The sequence below is a fragment of the Phoenix dactylifera genome, chromosome 4 (genome assembly GCF_051530095.1).
Source record: "Phoenix dactylifera cultivar Ajwa chromosome 4, Ajwa_hap1_PhDact_Kaust_v1.1, whole genome shotgun sequence".
NCBI lineage: Eukaryota > Viridiplantae > Streptophyta > Magnoliopsida > Arecales > Arecaceae > Phoenix > Phoenix dactylifera.
Genome location: NC_143193.1, coordinates 17,530,861 through 17,538,590, shown reverse-complemented (window position 1 = coordinate 17,538,590; position 7,730 = coordinate 17,530,861). Strand labels below are relative to the sequence as shown.

Sequence of the window (7,730 nt, the reverse complement as noted above, 5' to 3'; positions counted from 1 at the left end):
ATATGTTCATGAAACATATACCATGATTAGATCTATCCTACCATTCATTTTTAATCAAGAACCATAGAGTTTATTTCTTGGATGCAATATCATCAAGGGGGATTCCAGATCCCTACCATCTTTATTTCATCGAACTTTATTTCTTGATATATTGTTCTCTGCTTTTAATTTCTGAAAATCAAAACATCATCTTAATCCACAAATTTATTGAATTAATTAATCTAAAATTATACTAAATAATCTTATAAATATTTCGTTCCCTGAGGATTCGACCTCGGACTCCCGAGAATTTACTACTTGTGCGATTCTCCTGCACTTGGGAGAACAATTTTATTTTTGCATCAAGTTTTTGGCACCGTTGCCGGAGAACGGCTGATTTATTAGTATAATTTTAGATTTAATCAGTATCTTAGTATTTAGTCTTTTTCTTTCAAAAAAAAAAAAAATCTTTATTGCTGTTTTTTTATTCCCTGCACAGTCTGCATCAAACTCCGATATCTGCGTAATCCACCATCTGATTGCACTCAAATTTCGTCGGCTGCTGTAGGACACATGTTTCTTTCATCGGAACGGTCTGATTGATATTCTGATACTTTTATGACCATTAAATTAATATAAACTTTGCTGCTGTCTGCTTTGAATTTTCTGTGTTTAATTTTTTTGTTTAGAATCAGAATTTTATTATCATCATATCTCATTAACCCTTGTTGCTACTTGAAAATTGATAAGAACTTTAAGAAAAGATCAAGGGTAATCATTAAAGAAAAAAAATAAATAAAAAAAAAACAAATAAATAAACTCTGAAATTTTGTATGCTAGGTTGGAATAGGGACAACACTGGACGTCTGAGTCGACAACCTTTTGACAATTCCTTAGATCACATTATTGAAACTTTTTCGCAAAATCTCAGATCTGGTGAGATGGCTGATGATGATGTAGGAAGTCACCATGGTAATGAAGGTAGACCCCCAGTTATGACACTTCGACAATACTTACATCCCACTAGGACTAGTCAACCTTCATGCATGATTATTCCTGAAAATGTAGGACACTTTGAAATCAAACCAGGAGTAATTCAATTGCTGCCAAAGTATCATGGAATGGAATCCGAGAACCATTATCTTCACCTTAAGGATTTTGAGGAAATTAGCATCACATTTAGAGTGCCAAATGTATCGGAAGATGTCCTTAAATTAACCTTGTTTCCTTTTTCCTTGAAGGATAAAGCCAAAACATGGCTGAACTCCTTGAGACCAAGATCGTTAGGAACATGGCATGATATGCAAAGAGAATTCTTAAAAAAGTTCTTTCCCGCACAAAGGACTAATTTTTTGAAAAGGCACATTAGTAATTTCCAACAAAAAGACCATGAAACATTTTATGAATGCTGGGAGAGATTTAAAGATTTGCTACTCTCTTGTCCTCATCATGGGTTTGAAACATGGAGAACCATTAGTTTCTTTTACGAGGGGTTGTCTCCACAGTTGAAACAATTTATAGAGACTATGTGCAATGGTCTATTTTTGGAAAAGCAACCCGATGAGGCATGGGACTATTTAGACTCTCTCGCAGAGACTACACAATTATGGGATACAGGGGATAGAGTGAATAAACCTTTGCCTAAGCCTACTAGCATTCCACACGGGGCAGTTGAAATTGAGAATCCACAAGATGGTCAAATTTTGAAGGTAAATGGACACAGATTAAAACCTTTTCTTGAGAATTTTGCAGATGAAGAGGACTCCTTTCCCTTGGAGGAGCCTTCTTATGACTGAGCATGACGGCCAAGGTATGTGTATATTAGTTAGAATTATTTTTTTTTCTTTTATTTTTTTTTCTTATTTTGTAGGTCTTCTTTTCTGGAAATCAACAGCTCAAGGTATTCTTCTTCTCTCTAATATTCTTTTCTCTATTGTTTCTCACATATAGCTTTCTTGCATCTTTTACATTGAGGACAATGCAATATTTAAGTTGGGGGGAGGGAAATATTTTGCAAAAAAAAAAAAAAAAGTTTTTGCATTTGATTTATTCCATTACTTTCTTTTCTGAGCAAATGCACATGTATTTTCATATTGAGTTTGTGCAACTATTAATGCAAGGAATACATGCATACTATGACTGATCAGTGACCTATTATTAGATCCCCACACATGTACTTAATGATAATAGGAAAGCCTCAGGAGTTCACATTTGTTAACTGCATTTTTGTTAGCCTTATCCGTAAAAGAAGTATGAGTATCCTTGTTCGTACCATAAGGTTCAGGATTTGGTTTTCACATAAAGATAGAGGTTGAATATCCCAGTTAGATTACTTAGGTGCCTTATGATCCGACCTTGGTTGACCTATAGTCACGATGCAGTCACATATATAATAAAAAAATATATATATGGTTCAGTCTATCTTCTCTTTTCTTGCAAAAAAAAAAAAAATCCTCATGATGACAAGTCTGTCCTCGTGGCGTAGTCTGATTCGAGTAATTAAGCCCGAAGGGTGTTTCACCTAATGTCTTGAGCCAACTGGATCGGGGGTCATTGGCTGAAAGCTCGCTACACGGATCTTACTAGAGCCTAATGGGGTTGGACTATTGTAATCGTCATATGTGTTTTAAAAATAAAAATAAAAATAAGCATGAATAGGGTTGGTTGGATTGAACCTAGTGACATGTGGTAATGGCTGGTTTGACTCCATTGTATTGGATCTCTGTGTACCCGGGTTGTTTAGTTGGGATTGATAGCTCTTTCTTTATATGCGAACCATTCTTGACAAATTTAGACAACAAGTGATATTCTGAAAATTTGATGGATCAGGTTCTAATAAAGTGTAGAAAACATTTGTAGACTTGAGTAGTGCACCTAAAACTCAGGCGGTGCTCTGTTGTGGTGGAGGTATTAGTACTCTGAGAAAGTCATATGATTTGATGCACACTACACTTTTATATTCCTTGCTTTGACAGTTGCCATACTTGAAAATATTTGTCAATTAATTACATGTGTATTAGCTTAGGGTTTATTTTTATTAGAATCTCATGTCATATAATTCATGATGTTTGTGGGTAACATCCCTGAAAATTCTCACGAGACAACACTCGTCCACTAGGATAATCTAGGGGTTTAACGGCTTGTTGCACGTGCTAAGTGCAATCGTGATTCCTACGAAAGTGAGTACTTATCTTAATTTTATGCAATTAGTTCTAATAAAACATCAAAGAACCAACCAACACTTTTTGTACTCTCATTTTATCAATTGCTTGTTAATTGCTAGAGACTAGCAATAAGCTAGTTGGGGGGTGTGATGAGAGCACAAAAGTGCGATCTACACATCACTTAAATTAGTATTATTGCTAACACATAATGATAGAAGTGCTGTATTAATATTATATTTTTGTAGAATGCAGGTGATCGGAAATCAAAGTTAAAATGCACATTGGGTTCAAAAAGATGCATCATAGTAGGTGACCAGTCAACCACATGGTTCAACCCCAGTTGCACATTAGAAGGAGTCTAAGTTCAGCAAGACAGTTCACTGCAATTAATTCCCAGCAGCCCGTGCATCTCAGCCCGATGAAGCCCACGTGCAGCTCATCCTCTTCTTCCGTAATCGCAAATCAAAGCTAAAATGCACAAAGGGCCTAGATTCATTATCCGGAAGGATCCAACGGTCCGTGGGGTTCATAGCAGCAAGCCCATTATCCTCCAGCATCTCGTGCGTCCCAGCTTCTTCTGCATCTTAAGCCCAGGTGCCAACATTCCAATTCTTCCGTATGCAATCTCCCGCACCCACAGCTCTCCCAGCCGAGTTGTTCTTCCTCTGTTTCTTCCCAAAACGAAGCATCCGGGTCTACGTTCACAGCACCTCCCAGCTTCCGTGATCTCAGCGCCAGCATCCCACGTATCTTCTCCATATTCATCTCCTATGCATTCAGCTTCTCCCAGATCCCGCAAGCGTCCGCTCTCCACGCGTCCGCATCTCATCCTTCACGCGTCCCGGCTCCAGCTCCCATCCGAGTCCGAAGATTTCGCATGCAAGACCCGACCATCCCGAGATCCCAGCTCCGTGATCGTTATCCACTCGCATGCAAACTTTCCAGCAGCCGTCCGCGCCCCATCTCCTGCATTCGATCCAGCCATTCGAATCCCAAACGCCAGCGGTCAAGCTTCATCTTCAGCATGAGATCCCAACATCCCGAGATTTCCGCGTTCAACCTCCTTCAATCGATCTGCAGCCGTCCGCGTCCATCATTTTCGCCCGAGGATTCATCTCATCCGGCCATCTTCACCGCATGCGAGAAAGGGAGGGGAGGAGAGCCGGTTATCTCGGCCATTCGGGAGGAAAAATAGGCCATCCCTCATTCGGAAACGGGGTCCCTGTTATTGAAAAGAAAAAAGAAGAGATAGGGAAACAGGGGATGCCCTGTTTCCGAAAATAAAAAGAAAAAAAAAGAAGGAAGAGGAATAGGGGAGTTCCTTTTATGTTTATGGCCGGCTAATTTCTTAGGAAGGGAGATGGAGGAACCTTTGATGTATTGCTCTTTGAAGTAAACTCTAAACTTTTGCCTTGAATGAATTATATTTACTGATATGTTTTTGATCCATGCATAGTTATTTCGTAGATAGCTCTTAAATGGATTATGATTATTGATATATGGATTGCTTTAGTATTTGATTCATCGTAGACGTAGAAAGCACGACGAATGCTTAGAAATTGAGTTCATATGTTCATGAAACATATACCATGATTAGATCTATCCTACCATTCATTTTTAATCAAGAACCATAGAGTTTATTTCTTGGATGCAATATCATCAAGGGAGATTCCAGATCCCTACCATCTTTATTTCATCGAACTTTATTTCTTGATATATTGTTCTCTGCTTTTAATTTCTGAAAATCAAAACATCATCTTAATCCACAAATTTATTGAATTAATTAATCTAAAATTATACTAAATAATCTTATAAATATTTCGTTCCCTGAGGATTCGACCTCGGACTCCCGAGAATTTACTACTTGTGCGATTCTCCTGCACTTGGGAGAACAATTTTATTTTTGCATCATCCATGATCACGGTCTGACTATGATCAAGGACCTAGAGGAGCTTGAGAAGCTCGGTATGAACATGCACAAGGAATTGCAAGTAGATCTGATCCTTCAATCCCTTTCTGATTCATTTGGTCAGTTTATAGTAAACTACCACATGAATAAAATTGAATGCACTAAGACTGAACTGATAAATATGTTGGTAACTGCTGAGGAAGCCTTGAAAGATTCAAGGGGCAATGTCCTTGCTGCTGAGTTGACTTCTGGTTCCAAGAGAAAGTCTGTTTGGAAGAAAAAGAAGCCTGTGAAGAAGCAGAAGAAAGACAAAAAGCCAAAGAAGGAAGTTCAAAAGAAAAGGGCCAATGACAAAGGAAAATGTTTCCACTGCAATGTCGATGGCCACTGGAAGAGGAATTGTCCTTCATACCTCGAGAGCCTGAAGAACAAGAAAGGTGACACATCTTCAGAAGGTATAGACTTGCTCATAATTGAAACTAATCTAACGGTTTCTTCTACTTCTAGTTGGGTTATAGATTCTGGTTTTAGTGCTCATCTATGCACTACCATGCAGGATCTAAAGGAAAGTAGAAGGCTGGCGGAAGGTGCAGTAACCCTTCGGGTTGGCAACGGGGCAAAAGTTGCTGCTGTGGCTGTGGGCACCTACCAACTGCGACTACCGTCTGATTTTAGTTTATTACTTAGAGACTGCTATTATGTACCTGCTGCTAGCAGAAATTTGATTTCTGTTTCATGTCTAGCACAGGAAGGTCATGTTTTTACATTTGACAAAGACTGCTATTCTATTCATTTCAGAAATAAAATAGTCGCACGTGGTTTTATGATTGACAGTCTCTATCATTTGCATATGGATGTATCTGTAAATGTTACTGAGCAAGAAGTGAATGCCAAAGGTGTTGGAATTTGTATCCTAAATGTCAATCGTCAGCATATTGATGATTGAATTTTGTAAATGAATTGACAAATTAATAAAGTGTTATTTGGCATTATTCATCATTTCATCTTCAAATGAACTCTTATATGATGAAGTCCTTAGGACTTATGTTATGATAAAGGAGGATTTATCTTTGAGTCCTTAAACTTGTTTGCGACGAAATGATATGTTGTTACTAGGACGACAACATTATCGAGATTAGGTCGTTGTGTGACATATATGTTGGTTGTCCTCTTAACCAAGGAGTGTGGAGACACTGGTATGCCACACAAGTGAAGTGTAGAAGTACATTTCACTAAACGTGACCAATTCCGGAACGCTCTACTGTCGAGAGATGTTCCGAGTGGATATGGGTATAAGTTTGGCCCTCTGACCTGAGACCGCAACCTGTGACTAGCAAGCAACTCACTGTACTTTGGTACCGGACTACCTGAATTTCTAACTCAGTGACGGAAGGTCACTGGGTGCAGTCAAGTACTTGCGTAGTCAGTTGTGAGTCAAGATGGAATTGACCCCTCCTGAAAACAGGAGATAATGTCTTGTGATTAATTTAGCAAAACCTTGGCCAGGGTAATCCCAGTGAGGAGTCACGGGATATCTAAAGTTAATCACATAATGGATGTACTAATTATAGGGTTGACAGTGAGCTCTAAGTCATCCTGGCATTAGGAGTCAAAGGGATTGAATTATACAGTAACCATAGTTCAGGGTTCCAGAATATTTGTTTCGCATATATTCGACCTATCCGGACGTCGGGTACCATTGCTAGATGGTCACATCGATTAGTGTAGAAAATTGTTCCTATACTACCGGCTTAGGTTCGAACCTATGAGGTCACACGCATAGAAGATTCCTGATTGATCAAGAAAGCTGATGAATGATTAAGAATCATTCAGGGGTAATTTGGTCAATTTGATTGGCAAATTATCTTATAAAATAATTAAAGTAATTATTCAAGGATTAATTAGTAATTAAATTACTAATAAACTCAATTTGATTGAGTAATTGTGCTAAGGATGAGTCAAATTGAATTGGATTCAAGTTTGGGCTCAATTAGGGTTTTGACCTGATTGGATTAGGTCAGAACCAAAAAAGACTTAAGCTGATCAAATTAATTTTAAATTAATTTGTTCTTAATTGGGGATTGACCTAATTGAATTAGGTCCAAAACAAAGTAATAATTCAATTTGATTGAGTTTGCATGAGCCAAAATTGAATTGGATTCAATTTGAGCTCAATCAGGGTCTGACCTGATTAGATTGGGTTCAACCAAATTGCTTTGTTTTAATTCGGGTCTGACCAAATTTGATTAGCTGCAACCCAAGGGGATTAGGCTCAGATGATGTGGCAATTATTGGTGACATGGAATTGGATTTCATGAATTTTAAATAAACCAAAATTATTGCATGGCACATGGACCCATTGCTTGACACATGGCGACATTGTTTGTTATTTGAATTTAAATTCAAACATTAAGCAATATGTTAAATGATTTTAATCACTCAAACCATCAGCCAAGGTGGCGTTTGAGTTTTTGAATGGATTAAATTCGAATTTCAAGAGGTGATTTCGAAATTATGAAGTGTTTTACCTTGCCGCATGGATTTCAAATTCCTTCCCTCTTGCACATGTGTTTAAAATTTGAATTTAAATCAGATTTGGTTGAGATCTGATTTGGGTTGTTCCTATTCCTTTGCATGTGCCAACTAAAAGAGGTTTTTTGAAAATAAATTTCGAATTT

At 37.9% G+C, this 7,730-nt stretch overlaps 1 pseudogene; it reads right to left on the bottom strand.

Annotated features, from left to right (window-relative positions):
• Window positions 1–1,337: 1,337 nt before the first annotated feature.
• Window positions 1,338–1,435, bottom strand: LOC149753697 (small nucleolar RNA R71; annotated as a pseudogene).
• Window positions 1,436–7,730: the final 6,295 nt, after the last annotated feature.